Genomic DNA, 18,842 nt, shown 5'->3' on the forward strand with positions numbered 1-18,842 from the left:
AGAAAATAATGTATATTGTATTTTTATAAAAATTGTTGTTTAATATAAGCATAATAACCTGTAATTTCAAGTGTTTAAAAAAAAACAAACCAAAGTGTCAATTAAGGCTCTCTGTGAAAACAACTCATAGCTAACTTCTTTAAAGTTGCATCACACTAATCAGAAGTATAAAAACAAAGACAAATTGCAAATAATTTAGTCACTACTTCAATTTTTAATTTTGTTCATGTCAGCCACTTGAAACTCAAAACTGTTTGAAGAGCAAAAGGGTTCTTTAAAAATGACACTTTGATATACATCCATCAAAACAGCTTGGGAGAAGAAAAATACAAAGACAGAGGTAGGGAAAGTGACTAAATTGTATTGAGATTTTTTTGCCTGTGCTTGGTTGTACTTCTGTTGTTGCTCAGTCCAAATCCTGTCCATTGTTTGCACCAACAGTCCCTTCCTCTTGGCTACCTTATGGTGTTCCCTTGCAGTAGAGATTTACAGTTAGAAATCTGCATCCCATTCTTGCTTAAAATCACAATCATAAACCCAAAAATCTTTTTAATCCTTTCTTAAGACTCTTCTGTCTCAGTGCTCAGAATACTTCAACACATACCAAACCCCTGTGCAATTTTATCAGAGATGGATTCAATTCACCTCTGAAGACAATATTTATTAGTTCTCCAGACAAATTAAAAGACTCTGACGGTTAAATGAAGTCCCATTTTATGTCTTAACGTATCTCCATAAGGGACATTCATGTCTGTAACTTCATTATCTGCGTACATTTCTCTAATACAAACAATGACTATCAATTAAAATGAGATTGAAGTGGGGCTTAGGGCAAGTATAATTTTCTTTTAATATCCATTTGAAACATCATTGCAAAAGGAAATGGTTGTGTTTTAATGGCTTCTCCTTTGAAGTTAAGGAGATACAAATCTGGGACTATGTTCAGCTGCTTTGCAGCAGTTCTTCCGTAGTACAATGCTGAAAGGAAATGAACTGCACCGTTGAGAGAATTTCACTGCAAAGTCACAATCCCGAAGGATATTAAAACCTCTTGTAGCAGTTTCAGTAAGTTCATTTTTCTGTCTCTAAGTAAAGGCGATATGACCTGAAGTCCCACATGCCATGGATCTTCTGCTTATAGCTGCTTATAATATAAGCTGGTCTGCATTACAGAAGTGTGAATTATCTACAAAAATAATTGTCATTTAATTCACTGCACATTTAAAAATCATTGAAGAGACCTGAAGAGAGAAAATGAAAATAAAAAGTCGCTTTAAAAGGAAAACCAAATAAAACACTTGGGCATAGCTGAGAGATCTTACCTTGACTAAGTCACACAATTATATAATGTAATAGTCTGAAGTTTTTAAATGCCTTTGGTCGTTTTTCAATGCCCTTGAATTTATCTAGGAATGTGAATAGAAACACTGGGTAATAATTACCTATTTTGAGTCCACATGGATTTCTTCCAAACTGTTCCCCTAATCTATTCCACATTGAAACTCTAAGGGAATGCAATCAAAGGCAATAAATGAACTTACTTTGAAGCTCTCTAAGGCATTCTCAATTTGCCATCAAACTATTACTGTAACAAATTATATTTGCGAACTCTGCAAAAAGGCCTTTTGTGCTGGATTCCTTTATAAATGTTTCATCTGAAAGGGAAATCTGCTGCAAAACAGAAAATGGACAATAAAATGTTTTTCTGAAGAAAAGGTTTAAATTTGAATTATTTAATGTCAGACTACGTATTGCTACTTATTCACATAATTTTTTATCAGTCGCTTCTAATTTCTTTCATGGAAAATCCAAAATTAAAGTTTTCAGACCCAGAAGAAAAGCCAAATGTTATCTATGATCCAAATCCCTATGATGAAAAGATTTAAAGTGCTAGAATAAACAATGAACTAAGGTGTAAAATAAGTCAAGAAGCAGAGAAAGCTGCTCTTTTGAAGGAATGATTATATTCCTTCAGCATGTTTAGTTAAAAAAAAAAAAATTCAATTTCAAAGCCCAAAACAGTAGTAACATAGCAAAGGAAAATCCCTGTCAAGAAAGCTGGTGGTTGTGGTGGTGTTTTTTTTTTTTTTTTTTTTTTTTTTTTTTTTTTTTTTTTTTTTTTTTTTTTTTTTTTTTGTGGACATTTTTTATTGTTTTTTGGGGTTTTTTTGGTGGCTCTAACTTAAAAATACACAAAAACAATGGTGTTTTGCAAAAAGAGCATAATTAAATGTAAACTTTCACTGACTTAAGCAACTCCTATAATCCTGCAAAGTCATAAAAAATATATTTTGGTTATATTTAATAATTACTACGGGTAATGCTTATCAAGTTTTCCATTTTTATGCAAGAAAGACCTTCCCAACATATTATGAATTATTTTTTGTCTTCTGTTACTTATCTGTCTTACACAGTTGCATTATTTCTACTTTACAATTTCATTTACAGTTTGCAGAAATGTGTGATTCCAAACAGGAAGGAGGACCACTAGTTTCTCTGCTACTTAACAAAATTTTCTACTGATCTCCTTTAGTAAGTCCTGAAGTCCTTAGAACTCTTAAAACAAAAGTAAAAGTAATTTTTATCCTTCAGTACTCTTGGTTAAAAAGAGCCTAAGGCACGGTAGAGTAGTGTTCCAGGACAAAACGTCTCTATTTGTCCATCTACAATTCTGCATGTGTTTCTTGTTGATTCTCTGATATTGAAGAAAATGTGATTAACTATGAGTTACTGATTCTATCTCCAGAGATGGATGGATGAATGAAGAAAGGTAGGGTAAGGTAGAAATAAATATGCATGTTTCCTACTTCTGGTAGGAATCACATCTATGTGGTACAGCATGCAAGAAGGTTTTAGAAAATAAACAGTATTTCAAATTTTGTTCACTGATGCAGCAGTTAAAGCACATGAATAAAACTAGAAGGTAGTAGTATAGCATGTAGTGGAGGTTAGCTAAAACTTCATGTTATCCCTTTGTTTAGTTTTCTGGGAGAAAAGAAAAATGGAAATTGTGTCTAAAACACATGGCTGTTGTGAGGTTATTTGGCACTGTGATCTTTAGGGCTCCTGAAGGATTTTGTTACAAATAAGCAACTTCATTCTTCATTTCTCCTGTCAGGTAATGGAATGTTATTTGTAGATAAGCTGCTTAATCTCAAAATAAAACAAAGGTTGTAAATGGTGTCATCTGCACATACTAAGCAGGAACCACAAACAGGCTTCTCTATTACAGCTCTCTAAATTCATCTGGGTGGCAGTGAATTTCACAGAAAGAAATATGTTTGTACGCATCTCCATGTGAAAGAGACAAAGGTGGTCAAATGTACACATGGTAGCACATGAGTCTCTGCAATCAAGACCTATAATTATTCCCTGCCAAAATTCTACTTGAAATATATATCTATTTCAGTATTTTCTGGCTATAGCCCACTGTGGCCAAGGCAAATGGTCAAAACCAACTCACAGTAAGGAAAGCCCTGGCCACTTCTGGGACCTTATAAAGCCTACAGCACTGACTAGTATTGGCAAAGTTGAATTTACTGGGCTATGGTTTCATGGAGCTGCTGCACTTTGGCTTTTCATACGACTTTCTGTATGACAGAATTAAATTGCATTCTATGTAGGCTGTGCAGTTAACTGGCTTTTGTGATGGGATGGGTTTTGGTTGGATTAGGTTTTTTTTTTTTTTTATAATATTAGATTAAAATTAATATTTTTACTATAACCTTAAGTTTTTAAGAGCTTACTGTATTTTAGATCAAGTAAAATTATGAGGGATTTGATTAAATATAGACAGAAGCTATAGATTATATCCTGCATTTCTGAAAAGAAAAATACATGATAAATAATGCCAGCCATAAATGTCTGCAGGATGGGGACTGGCACTGTACTTCTACATTTGGAAGTGGCTGCAGCCCTGTTATTATTTCTAGAAAAAAAAAAATGCAGTAACTTTACTGAAATATTTTATTTCTCACAAATATCCATGCAAAGATCCATCCATCCATCCATATGCAAAGATCCACATTTGTTGTTTTCTGGTTGTATTTCTATGAAGAATGAGTAGAACTAAGTGAAATTATATAGGAGTCAGCAACAAGGAATTAAAAGTAAAAATGTTAAACCTGAATTCTGGTTGCCAGTTCAATATAGTGGCTTGGAAAGAGATTAAGACTTAAGAAGGACATGTTTTTAATTGGAATTTTACTGCTGAAGTAGTATAATGACAATAAGAATCCAGAATAGATCTGTACTTTCCGTTCAATAAAGTTAAAAGAGCCAAATAACTGAAAAAGATAAGCATTTGCTGATGATCATAATTTTTTTTAAAGAGCAGCAAAGAGTTCAGTAAAGAGATGGATTTCAATGAGAAAACAAGGTATGATTTCTGTATTTGTTTTTTTTCCTTTTAGATCTTTTCCTATTTGTTTAATTATTCAAAGGGTCCGCTGGCTGCTTTTGTAAATGGCAAGTAACATGTACTTCTCCGATTGTGGTCCTCACCTGTCATCATCTGACACATTACTAACATTTAGTGAAATGTACTTTTCTACGTATTTTAGGTTTTGCACATAGTTGTTCAAATGAATGATTGCTGACAAATCTTCATTTTCTTAGTTTCATTACAAGGCAGTGTCTTTTTTCCCAAGCATGGGATAACGTCCATGTTGCGTGTATGTGTTTCAGATGCATTATCTTTCCTTGAACAAACAAATTAAAACTCTTTAGTAAATTAGATTTACTGATTTAAAATAAATTTATAATTTTTCCTGATTACCGCAACTAAATGAGCTCAGCCTATTTAATTTATGCAGAAATTTGTAATATAACTTAATTGTGTAGAAATTCCTAGAGAAGGAAAATTACTTCTAATAAAAAAGCTCATCTAATAGACAAACGTAAGGTCTGGTGACTAGAAAATTTTATCTGGTACACAATAATAAATAAAAAACCAAAACCAACCTTATTAAATCTTTTGGTTTAACCTAGTAAGTTTTAGCCATAACAAATGTGAACGTTAGCAACGTAACAACATAGCAAACATAAAAGTGAAGGTTAGGATGAAAATCAGAACAGGGCAATGATGATTACTGATGCTCTCTGTATATTTTCCAGAACAATTTATTTACCATGAGGTAGGTCCTTGATGATAACAACTCAATGGTTGGTAGATTGTCATGGACTTTTATTGACAAAGTGTGTGAATTGGCTTACTTCTTTTTCTTTCTTCCTTTTTTTCTTTCCCACTCCTCCTTTTCCACACTTTCTCCAGAGGTATTTATTTCAAGATATCTATTCTTACCTCAGTCTTTTAATCTATTAAAAATTTATTCCATCCTGACTGTAAAGTTCTTGTCTGAAGCTTTGAAGTAACCTTCAGTTTAATCACATTATTTAGTTGTTGTGAAGCCTTAGCAGTGTTATGATTATTATATCTGACATTACCTTATCTGAATTAATTTTATCTTCTTTTGTGGTGGTCGCGATGTCACAGGATCCCTTTCCTGCTCTGCCAGGCCAGCCTTGACACTGGCCGCAGTACAAGGTACAGTTCAGTACCCTGGGGAGCCTCACCGATCCTGTGGAGCCTTTTCTGCCAGCGAGTAATGAGCGGTGATGAGAAGGAAAGGCACACTCTGATAAGGGGACAGCAACTGAAGTTTATTGGTAGCTCCTGGGGGAGACCTCACCTCCAGAGTGTCAGCCTTAACAGGGCGCTGAACATGCCGATACAACAGCTTATACCTGGGGGTGGAACAAGGGGATGGGTTCAGTACCAGGCCAATCAGGATGAACATGGGAGTGGCTCAACGGATAACAGACAGATATTGTGGCAAACCAAAAAGAAGTAGGATTCGGGTCCCGTCCAATCACTTGATGCTCTCCCTGGAACTTTCTGGACTCAGAGAGAGGCCCTGGAGTGATGGACAGGCCCCCGGGATTACATAACACATTGATTGACAGAAAACTGCAACTTGGGAGAAATCATATGGGGAAGAACAGAGGGGTATATGCAGCAAACCATTTTAACAGCATAAAATCAGGAACCATTAATTACAAGGAACTTGATAAAATTAAAACCACACTGCTATATTCTTTCAAATTGTGTAGCACACTTCATCCAGATTTTTTTTTTCACTTACAATAATATAAATTAATATATATTTTTTTTTAAATTAAGGAGCAAAAAAATAATAACCTTCAGCCAACAATTCCCAAAGTCTCACTAAAATGCAAAGCATAAAATGCAAAATGCATGCTTTGGTTGCTTTCAAAACTGCACCTCTCATAAACAGATATGAACATAATTTTGTGTTACACTCAACTCCTAGGTGAGTAACAACTCCTACATTTGCACTGGGATAGCCTTAGCTAAGGGACAGTGCTGCCTAGCTGCTTGCTCGCTTGTTCTCTCTCCTCAGAAGGGCAAGGGGAGAAGATAGAATGAGGAAGCTCGTGGGTTAGGTGGAGACAGGTTGAACAAATTCAACTCGTGTAAACTTATTTTCTTTTCCACTTAAAATAGATTCTGGTAGACACAAATAGTATCTTTCCTTCTCCACCTTTTCTTGTGCTTTATATAACTCCTTTACTTTTAAATCCTCCAAAGCCAGACTGATTCTTTAATTTCCCCTGGGGATGGAAGGCTGCAATCAGCAATTCATAGCTTCTGTCTGTTGCTCCTTCCTCCTTGTGCTCCAGCACAGGTCCTCCATGGGCTGAAGTCCTTCACAAAAATTCTGTTCCAGCATGGACTTTTAGAGATTACAGTGAATACCTGCTCCATCCCCTGGAGCGCCTCCTATTTCTGCTTCTCTGACCTTGACATTCTCTCTGTTGTTTCTCACTCTCTGTTTTTCTCTGCTCCTCTTGACTATTTTTTTTAAGTTTTTATTCATTTTATTTTCACAGAGTCATCACCAACCTGGATGACAGGGTCTGCTGTATCCTGTTGTGGAGTCAGATACAACCGTCTGTGTCTACCATAGAGGCAGTCTTTGGCCTCCCCCACTGCAAACTCCTTGTCACATAAACGAAATGGAGTGTTTGCAAAAGATTTAACTGGGGCACCTGACAGTATAAACCACTAAACTGTAGAAACCTGCTGCATATTATATGGGGGTGAAAGTGTTTACTTTTGTTCCAAGCCCCAAAGTTTCAATTGAGTTCCTGGAAGGGCATTGTTTTTTGAGCTGAAAACAAGTTGCTCTGTGCTTTGCTAATTTGAATAATCACTTTTCCAAACAATTATTTAATTTTATTAAACCTCCCTGTATTAAACTGAATTTCCCTGTAATAGAATTTCCCATGGGAAATGTACTTATGCCCTGTAACTCAGGCATTAGTTGATACTGGTTTTGAAAAGTAAAGGTTGATCTCTTCAGAAGCTTTCACTTTAGAGTGGGTCTCTTTTCTATAGGGATCTCTAAAGGACCGAATAATGGGAACATTCTCTAAACATAGATGATAAACAAAAAAGAAAAATGTTAAATAAAAGAGAGCATGACCTTCACAACTGAAACATTTGTTACCAGGTGATTTAAGTTTTAATAACCTTGTATTCTGCATGCAGCAAAACAGGTAAAGGGCTTGAACAGTGTTACTTGCTTTTTTCTTCTTACACTTTTTGCTGATTGACTCTGTGCACAAACCAATTAAAATCTATGGCTATTTAGTTATCTTCAGCTCTTATCAGCAGGGCGCTGAACTCCCTTTGCCTGATTAAATCATGATAAAACACTTTTTTGAATAGAGCTGTAGTCGATGCCATTTCTACTCACTCTAAGTGGTAAAGCATAGAAAGAACCAAAATTTCTCATTTGTGCTACCATAAAGATATAATATAAACTTTCTAGCAGCTCATATGCCCAAGCCAGCAAGTCTAAGTGTTTGACATAATTCAAATGAAAGATCTCTAGTAAGACTATAAATTTTAGGCATTTCCTCCACAACATAAATGTTTTGATAGCTTCTTCATACAACATCAAAGAATCATGAGATCATAGGAAAAAGGGAGGACAGGTCCTGGCTTTCTGAGTGTAAATTTCTGTTGATCTTCCAAATAAGATGCTTATATGGAAGAATTCAAATAAGATGGTGGAAACTGATTCTGTGTTTAGAGAGAAAAGCTTTAAACATTAATGACATGATCTTAAAAGAGGGGATGAGGAATTAACAGGTTTCTATTTTCATTTGGGATCGGGAGGAATATGAAGTGTTAATTATTCAGGAAAAAATTGTCAGTGACCTGCTACACCACTTAGACCTGCACAAGGCTATTGGGCTGGGTGGAATCTACCCAAGGGTACTGAGAGAGCTGGAAGAAGAGCTCACTGAGCCACTTTCAATCATTTATCAGCAGTTCTGGGTAACTGGGTAGATTCCAGTAGAAGCTAGAAAATGTGTTACCCATTGTCTTGGGTTACAATGGAAGGCATAACCAAAAGTATGCATTCTATTGCTGTCTGTTGAAATCAGCTGGGGAAGTGTTTTTTCTCTTCTAGGACTCCTTCCTCATGATTCCAGGAGGAGGAGGCGGTGGGGGGGGAGGTGTTTTCTGTTAATGGGCCAGCTGTTAAAACCAGGTAGGGCCGTGTTCTATATCTCTTCCATGACCTATTCTTTCTTTAAGGGGATATCTGCTGTTAATGGGCCATTAAGCCTCACTTCATGACTGATAAAATTGCATCATTCCATGTGAAATGCTCCACCCAGTGCGAGGAGCCAAGCATTCTTACCTGGATAAAACCTGACAATCAGAAGACCAAGACAACCTATTTTCCACTGGATTCCCAGAGGAAGATGGGACCTATCTCACCACCACTGGACCCTTCTACAGGATCATGTCTGCTCCAACAGAACCACATCTGTCACTCAGGAAGAGTTAATTGCATTGCTACCAACACTCTAACCAATGGGGTGTTGGGTTGTATTCTGACTTTGTCAGTGGTTTTTTTTTTTTTTTTTTTTTTTTTTTTGCTTTTTTGTACTACTACATTTTTTCTTTTTAATATTCCTAGTAAAGAACTGCTATTCCTATATCTTTGCCTGATAACCACTTAATTTTAATATTATAATAATTCAGAGGGAAGGGGTTTACATTCTCCGTACCAAGGGAAGCTCTGGCTTTTCCATGGCAGACACCTGTCTTTCCAAACAAAGATACCCATCTAAAAGAAGGGCCAGAAGGAAGATCCAGGGAACTGCAGGGCTGTCAGAAGTGCATTTAATAGCAAGGAAATCAAATACTCATGCTTTGTCTTGTTCAGTTGCATATTATAGTTTCTTACATAACCATAGTTTTTAATCCTCCCAGGATTGTCAACAAAATAGTAGATAATAGAATTTATGATCTCAAAATTTTTATCTAGAATATTAGGATATGATTGTTCTTTGAGGAACCCTCACCATGATATTACATGTTCCCATTATTCATAATCATGAGATGGGTCACAATTCTATTTTCTGCTACTGTTATCTAACTTAGTAAGGTGTATCTTTCAACCTTTCTACTGAACCCTGCTGATGGAAATGGCTGTGATGGAATGACGGAGTGGTTACAGTGGCTGTGCAGCTCTTTAGAAGGACCTTGATAGATTTAGAGATGGGCAGAGAACTGTTTGCAATTCAACAAAGGCAAATACAGGGTCCTGTACCTGGAGAAGAGTAACTCCCATGCACCAGTACAGACTGGGGGCCAACCTGCTGGAGAGCAACTCTTTGGAAAAGGATCTGGGAGTCCTGGTGGACAGCAAGCTTCCATGAGCTAGCAGTGGCCTTGTGGCAAAGATAGCCAGTGATATCCTGGGATGCATTAGGAAGAACATTGCCATAGGCTGAGGGACCCTGACCCTCTATTCAGCCCTAGTGAGGCCACATCTGGTGTGCTGCTTTGGGATCCAGAACAGCAGAACCTCTGGAGCCAGTTCTGGGCTCCTTAGGACAAGAGAGACATGGAGCTTATGGAGTGAGTTCCACTTGAACATGAGGAAAAACTTTACCATGCAGATGACTGAACACTGGCATGGGTGGCCCAGACAGATTGTGGAGTATCCTTCTCTGGAGATATTTAATAACTGTCTGAATGCAATTCTCTGTTCTAGGATGACTGCTTCAGCAGGGAGGCTTCCCAGATGACCCACTATGGTCACTTCCAATCCTACTCGTTCTGTGATTGATTCTCTAATTTTGTCATTCTGTGGCTGCTGGCTAGGTGCAACCCACAGGAATTACTCATTCCACCCTTCTGGTGTCAAACTGTCTTACATTTATAAACAAATGCAATTCTTTGAAAAATCTTTCTACACATATGCAGACGGTTGGTACTTTTTTCCTTTTTTTTTTTTTTCCAGAAAAGAAGAGGGGAGAAGAAATGTCCCTAGGTTTCTAATCTAAAGCATTATATTAATATGGTTCAAGGTTACTTCTGTACTATTTGTGAATCAAACTTTCCTGCAAAAAATGTAAGATGTAAATATCAAGCATGTCCTTAGCCTTATTTGCACAGTTAACGGCATTAATTTTTTTAAAACTTACTAAACATAAGGGACAGACAAAAACATAAGGGACAGTTGATACAAATCAGCATGACTTCATTGAAGTCAATGCAATCATGAAACTTTAAAATTCTCTCTTTTTTAATCTCCCCCCACAACAGACTATAAAGTAGAAGCATAAGTGCCATTATTTTGGGTATTCAGCATGGACAGATAAAGAGAAAACAGTTATATTATAAATATATGCACTAATTTTAAAATCTGCTGCTAGCTCTAGAAGATTGTTTTCTACAAGTAACTATTTAATGATGCAGAGAGAACCAATGGAATTTTTAGAAATGCCTAGGCATTTGGCTCCTCCAAAAATTGAACCAGATTAATTGACTATTCCCAAGGGAGGGAAAAACAAGGGAAGCTATCAACAACATAAAATTAAACAATATAAAAATACTCCAGTTGTTGATCCATAGCTTTCACATTTTGGCAAGTAGTATTTTTTTAAGATTGTTCTCTTTATGGTAACTGGCTGCAGGACACAAGCCAGGAAAGGACCTTATGATCAACATTTCTTGATCAAGAAGGTACAACTTTTTCCATTTATTGGAATCAACCTTCCTTCACAAAAACATCTGGAACTGTTCATCTCTTTCTGAACAGGAGAATGGAGTGTAAAATTTTTGGGCTTTGCTAAAACATATTTCTAGTGATTCCTTTGAAAATAGGTCATCAAATTAATTGATACATCTGTTGCAACTCTTGAAAACAACAGTTCCAGTTTCTGTCAAAGCTGTAGAAGTAGTAAATTTTTTTTTGTTTCCGTACTCTGAATAATGAAAACACAGAAGAGTTTTTATTGAGCAGGATCAGCCCAATAGGCCAGATAGGTGTCAACTCACTTGGTAGTCATTGTGATAAATATCTATCCCAGTGCTTAAATGTACCCATTACTTTTGATGTAGCCTTTAACAGTCCATTGTATTGATCTATTTTTCCAGAGATTGATGCATATACACAGGATGCGATACACCCACTCAGTGCCATGATCTTTGGCCCATATTTTTATGAAGTTGCTTTAGAAATCAGTTCTGTTTTCTGGCTCATTTCTTTCTGGGGTGCCATGTCTCCATGGCACTTTCTTTCAAGTCCCAGGATAATATTTCAGGTAGTAACATAAGACAAAGGATGTGTTTCCACCTACCCAGTGGTTCCACCATTGTAAGGACATGGTGCTTTCCTTGGTGGAGTGAGATACAATCAGTCTGCCAGGCCTTCCCATATTTATATTTCAGATAATTGCCTCAGGTATTGGATAACTTTCTCTATTGGGTTCCACTTGCCTGGCTGGCATATAGAATCATCCTTGAAGAATGCCTTCCCTTCACACTTAAATGAGATTTGCCTACAGAGGCTAAGAACTTGTGTGCCTTTTTCAATCACCTTTTCAATGCCTCCTTCTCTAGAAAGTTATCCCAGTGGCTTGGCTTTCCTACTCTCTAACTCCAGGCTACTGGTCTTACCAGCTAGAGTGTGGGAAACTGAATTAGAACTTTACAAGCATCTCTTTTTTCCTTCTATACTAGATTAATAAATCAAAACATTATCATTACTTTGTTCGAGTTACTTTTGCTGTGTTTTATAGTAACAGTATTTGGCATCAAAAGTTATGCAAGACAAATTTTTAATTTTTCAAATTAAATATTTGGGAAAATATTTTTGAAACACTTCATTAATCTTTAAATTCTTTCACAGAGCTGTTTTCTGTTTGTGCGCAAAACTCTCATCATATATACATCACAGAGTTTTGAGAAAGTAGAGATTTTAAGAGAGTTCTGCAACTCCTCTGGTTCCAAACCTCTTTTAAAAGCAGAGCCAAACTGATCTTGATGCCTTCAGAGGCTACCTAGAACAGAGGCTAGGCAGTGTTAAAGGAATAAAATAAGTATTTATTAAAAGGCCTTCAAAGAATACACCTTGGGCAGTACAAGAACATGGCTGAGGCTACACCCAAGATGGATGATGGGTCACATTCACATTCTCCCACTTTTATAAGTTTTGGTCCATTCACATATTGGGGTTAATTGCCCAATTACAGCTTCAGGTTATGAAGTCCTATCCTTCCAGTTTGCTCTCCTCAGTTTGCTGTTTATACTTTTTGGGCCTGATGCTGCAATGGTGTCCTTGGTTCTTGGCTGGAAAATGATTGTTGTTTCTAACTAAACTGTGAAGAGAACTTGCTAACACTTCATATGAAGTTCAGATTTGTATACTAATGCAGTGCAAAATCTGGAAAATATGAAAGCTAAAACTTAAGGCATCAATCTAGGTCCCTGTCAAGCTGAGTCTTGAACTTCTCCAGTGACAGAAATTCTGCTTTGTCTGTGTGCAACCTTATCTAATGTTTGAATCTTCTCATAATGAGGAATTTCTGTCTTTTATTTAGGCAGAATTTCCCCTGAAGCAACTTGTGCCTGTCACCTCTTGTCCTGTCACCTTGCATGCAGCCTAGTGAGAAGACAACATCTACAAGTTCTCTGAAACTCCCTTTTAGCTACTCAGAGACTGTGATTAGGAGTTCTCCTCTGAGCCTTCTCTACTCTAGGCTGAATAAACCCAATTTCTTCAATCTTTCTTCGTGTGCCAAATCATTCAACCATCTAATCATATTGGCGGCCCTTTGTTGGACCCTCTCCAGTTGTTCAATGTCTCTCTTAAACTGGTGAATCAAAACAGTCAATCAAGCATAACAGTTGTCTCAATGAGAATTCATGTTGAGAACTGCCAACTTACCGTGTCTTCAACAACTAAGACAGATGGCCCTAGGTAATTATTGAGAGCTTTACCCAAAATAGCATAAAACTTGAACTCTGTTGGCATAAGTTGCTTTGGTTTGTTTGATGTATGTTTGTTTATTTGTGTTGTGTGTTTGTTTAATTTTAAATAAAAATGGAAATTAAATCTAAGTTTTATATAATTTTTTCTCCTTATTTTCTTTGGTTTGCGAGAAGTTGGGCATAAGCTAGCAGTGTATGTTGCTAAATGCATTAATAGAATCACTCAGCAAGGAAGCTGAGCAAAGTGACTATTCCTCTTTGCTAAACATTTCTGAGATCACAGAAATGGAGTTCTCCATCTAGTTCTGTACCTTGGGATACAAGAAAGAGACTATCACAGAAACACAGAATCATAAAATGGGTAAGACTGGAAGAGGCAGCTGGAGGATCACTGAGTCCGATCTCCTTGATCAAGCAGGGTTCCTTAGAGAAGGAGCTCCAGTGACACTGCATATCCTTATACTTTATATACAGCTCAATGAAAAAGTTTTAGATGTTTAAAGATTATTAACAATTCTCTCTGGCAGGAAGTCAAACTAAAATTGAACTATCAAAAATTTTAAACCATAAGTTTTTAAAAATGTATCTTGAATTAAACCTTATTTTTTATTCTGAGATCTGATGCCCTAATTCACATCTAAAATGGCAGTAGTCTTTTGAATCAAAATTTAATCTGAACTTTTGTTTTGAAGCTTTACCAGAAGTTAAAATAATTATTTGGTTTGTATACTTTGGTTTCAAGTAATTTTAGCTATAAAATCTTAATGATATCATCATGACATTAAAACTGAGTCAAGACATCCATTGGTGACAAGATTTCAGTTCTATAAGATGCTGACAATCTTAGATATGCCATAGAAGGATCAGGTCTAGACCAAATGAAGGATCAAGCTTGTCATTGCAATTGACATAGAAGTTATGTCCCCAAATAATTCTTTATAGTTGAAGGCTAGAATTACTTCTATGCAGTTGTAATTTGAAATTAATAGGAAGCATATCGCTGGTCTTAAGAAACTACACAGTCTGGCATACAATTTTCATATTTTGCAACTTTTAGCATGAGGATTATCTGAATGGATATATATAATTATAAAAGAAGTTATGTAGTTTTGATTCCATGTGAGATGTAAAAAAAATACAAAACACAAATATTACATGTTATATGCCTTGATAAGAGATGTAGTGCAATGATTACTATGCACCAAATTCGTTTTACATCTTGAAAGTGTTTTCTACTAGTGCAATGGGTATTTTAGATCTACAAATGCTTAGAGAGCTGTCACTATATACATAGAAGTCTCTGTTAATGTCAAATAACATATTAAATTATTTTTAGAATAGTTAATATGCCTTTTCTATCCCCTGTTGCTATTTAAGTGAGGTATGCAGGATTGCAAGTGGCAGAAAGACCAGTGTAAATAATCTTGTGCCTTTGTGATCTTGAAGTTAGTAACATACTGGAAACAAAACAAAAATCAGGGTTGCTTTAATGGACCATCTTGTAACTGTATTATATTACTTTTTTCCTTCAGAGCTCAAGATTAATATGTGCTTAAGGGTGAAAAGAGCACAACCTTAAGAAATACTTGCTTAATAAAATTATAGATATTCTCATTACCTAATGTTGGCTTTCATGTGTCTAGAAGATGAGAAGGAATTTCTGGTGTTTTTAAGATAGACTTAAATCAATTAATTTGAATAGAAAATTCAGATTAATTTAATAGAAAATGCAGATGTAAAAGGAAAATGCCTAAAGGCTTAGCATTCAAGTCTCATATTGACTGTTCTCTGTAAACATATTCTGGTTCTGGCTGGGATGAAGGTATGAAGTAAACTCTTTATAGCTATCTGCGTGGTGCTCTGTACTGGGTTTGTGTGGCCAGGTTTTGGTAGCAGGAGGGCTACAGGGGTGTCTTCTGTGAGAAGCTTCTAGAAGTTTCATCCAGCAGAGCCAATGCCAATCAGATCCAAGACAGGTATGCTGCTGGCCAAGGCTGGGCCAATTAGAAATGTTGGTAAAAATTCTGTGATAATATATTTAAGAGGAAAATAAAATCTATTGCACAAATATAATTCCAGCCAAAGAAGAGCAGGGTGAGAATATGTGAGAGGAACAACCCTGCAGACACCCAGGTCAGTGGAGCAGGAGGGGCAGGAGGTGCTCCAGGCACTGGAGTTGAGATTCCCCTGCAGCCCATGGAGGATCACAGGAATGCAGAGATCCATCTGCAGCCCAAAGAGGAGACCAAGGCTGGAGAAAGTGGATGCCTGAGAGGAATCTGTGACTCCTTGAGAGACTTATCCTGGAGCAGGCTCCTGGCAGGGACCTGCATACCCATGCAGGAGAGAGGAGGCTATGAGGGAGCAGGTTTCCCTGTAGGACTTGTGACTCCATGGAGGACCCACACTGGAGCAGGCTGTGCCTGAAGGACTGCACTCTGTGGAAGAAGGACCCAGGCTGCAGCAGTTCATGGAGAGCTGTTGCCTGTGGGATGGACATATAGTGGAGAAGATGATGGAGAGCTGTCTCCCATGGGACAGATACCATGGTGCAGCAGAAGAATGACTCCTCTCCTTGAGCAGAGGGAGAAATAACTTATGATAAACTGACTGCAACCCACATTCCCTGTTTTCCTGAACCACTAGGGGAGGAAGTGTTGCTCAGGAAGGAGGGAGAGATGGGGAGAAGGTGTTTTTCATGTTTATTTTACTTCTCATTGTCTTGCTCTGATTTTTTAGCAATAAATTCAAGTAATATCCCAAAGTCTGGTAACACACCATAGTTTTGGCTACTGCTTAACGGTGTTTGCACATCATCAAGACTTCATCTGTCTGTCTTCTCCCCCACTCCATCCCCACAAAGTGAGTTGACTGAATGTCAGCAAGAGACTGAGGTGGGACACAGCCAGCACAGCCGACCTGAGCTGACCAAAGGGATAGTCAATGCCATATCACATCATGTTAAGCAGTAAAAGCTGGTGGAATAAATGAAGAAGAGTGGGAGGAGTTCATGTGTTTGCAATGGTGTTTGTCTTCCCAAGTAACATGTGGTAAAGGCCTGCCTTCCTTGAAATGGGTAAGCATCTGTCTTATGGAAAGTAGTAAATTAACTCCATATTTTACCAGTGCTTGCACCTTTTTTTGTGTGTAATTAAACTGGCATTACCTTGAGGCGTGAGTCTGTTCTTATTCTTTCTATTTTTCTTCCCATTTCCACTTGGGGTGAGTGGATGAGTGAGTGAGTGAGTGAGTGAGTGAGTGAGTGAGTGAGTGAGTGAGTGAGTGAGTGAGTGAAAGGCAGGCTGGATATTTAGCTACTGCTCAGGGTCAAATCATCATGCATATCTAAGTTATGTAGCCCATGAGATTCATCTGGGAAATAATCTGTGTTTAGTTACTGAGTATGTTCTTCATTGTCTCAACAACTTATTCAGGAAAACTAAAAATTACAAAATCACCTTAATTAAGCAGAAAATACTTTAAAAATAAGCAAAGTATTATTGTTTAAATCTATTCTCCTATTTATCTGATACACAACTGAACCATGATCTATTCTGTGAAGAAATCTGCTTGTCCCAGAATAATCAATAGTCAAGTTATATTTCACAGGAGCATGAGAAATCATTAAATGGTATTTTGTCTCTTCTGGAACAGCAGTGAAACTAAGTCTTCAATTTTCGATAATGTTTTTCAGAAAGTACACTGTGGATAGTACTGAGTACTTTTTAGTCTGTCAAGACAAGTTCTCTACTACTCTGGAAAATGGTTTAAAAGATCTGGGCTTTGTGTTTCTCACAGTCAATATTTAGTGTGCACAAGTAAACTACTCTGTGCTAATACTCTTACTGTTATCATTTCAACTTCCATTTAAATAAAATATTTTCTGGTTTTGGATTCATTTGGTAAATGAATAAAATTATTATGCAAAACTACAAAAAAACCCAAACAAAAAACCAACAGAGCTTCGGTCCTGCAAGATTTTTGTCATTTAAGAATCTCATATATATAGTCCTCCCAATGGAAGAAAATCTGATGCACACCAAAAAGGCTTGGTGTCATTTCTTCAAGATTTTCTGGAGACATTCACTTCAGAGAAATTCAATATACTTTTGGATTTTTTGCATGTTACACATGAACACTTTCTTTTAAATTGAGTTTTAGTTATAATGCAAAAAACAGCCTAGATAAGGGGAAATAAGGCAAATTTTGAGATTAAATGGTGTGGAGATGCCCAGAGATGGAGAGGATGATTGTATTCTGATTGAAAATTAGAAGCAAATGAATAAGCAAATTATGCAACAATTGAATGATGAGCTTTATGCATATGGAGCACATGGGAGCATGCCAAGAGGATCTGTACTTTTGTGGTATAGGTGCGAATGAGAAAAACTGCTTTTTGGGAAACATTGATTTAACAAATTGTTTTTGAGAAGATGTAAATAAAGTGCTAAATGAGAAGACCAAAAAAAGTATCTGCAGAAGTTGGTTCTCATCTTAAGTTGTGAATAGGTCAAGCATCGAGACTCAGTTAACATGTAAGGTTCTCATCTATAATCATGAAAGATAGACATTTTCAAAAGGTAATTCATCGTAAATATTTTAGATACTTTCTACCCTAATGGCTGTATGATTTTATCTATCCCATTCTGTATATTGCATTCTAAACTGGATAAAATCCCAACTGGCCTTGTCTGAGCTTGCTCATATCTGACCCTGTTTTGAGCAGCAAGTTAGATTCAGGTGACATTCTGAAATTAATTTCATTAATTATTTGGATCCTACTAGCCTAAATCTATGATCAAAACATTTTGCATTGGACACTTATTTGTCCTACTCATTAGGACACAGGCAAATTCCATATATCTCATGCTTGAGGACTGGAAAACATAATTTTGCCCCATATTTTTGAGTATACCAAGTTTCTTCCAGTGTAAGTTATTATGATTGCCTGTGCAGCCCCATCAAGCTCATAGACTTTATGTTGACCTGACAGCACAGGTTTAGGACTTCTTTTAGCTTGACTTGTCCTTAGCTGATTTTAATTAAATTTAACTCTCAGCTAACTGCAAAATAAATTTTAGTTTAGTTTTACCTTGCAGAAAAAGCCAAGCAATTGTTCTGGCTGGACTGAACGGTCTGTGATCTCAGAATAAAATGTGCTGTAGATGAGTGTAGGTGTGATCTTATAACAAAATGTGCTTTGGAAGAGTGCAGACAGAGACCGGACAAAGACCTCAAACAATAAACACAAATCACTGCCATCCGTCACTGGTCATTACCAGAAGTTTAATCTTGAGCACTACACAAACCCATTCTTGAGATCAAAAATAAAAAGCCTGAGTAACTGAGAAGCCAATTACAAGAAGGAACACATTTTTACTTGTTTTAAAACCCTCCATTTCTAATTTATTTGATGAAGATGGAAAGAACCACTGGAGAGGTGAGCATAACACCACAGAAAAAGGGCCGTTAGTGGTAATGTAACATATAACAATTTTACTTATGTGGCTTTTCT

General features: G+C 36.8%; 1 long non-coding RNA gene across 1 annotated transcript in view; it reads left to right on the forward strand.

The window, feature by feature from the left end:
- The first annotated feature begins 1,654 nt into the window (after positions 1-1,654).
- The window catches only part of LOC310909430, a 306,230-nt gene continuing 289,042 nt past the window's right edge, over positions 1,655-18,842 (forward strand). Inside the window, exon 1 of the long non-coding RNA XR_014590076.1 lies at positions 1,655-2,152. This is a non-coding gene — a long non-coding RNA (uncharacterized lncRNA). The remainder of the gene's footprint in view (positions 2,153-18,842) is intronic.

This window comes from Zosterops lateralis (assembly GCF_965231275.1).
Source record: "Zosterops lateralis genome assembly, chromosome: 5".
NCBI classification, from domain to species: Eukaryota; Metazoa; Chordata; class Aves; order Passeriformes; family Zosteropidae; genus Zosterops; species Zosterops lateralis.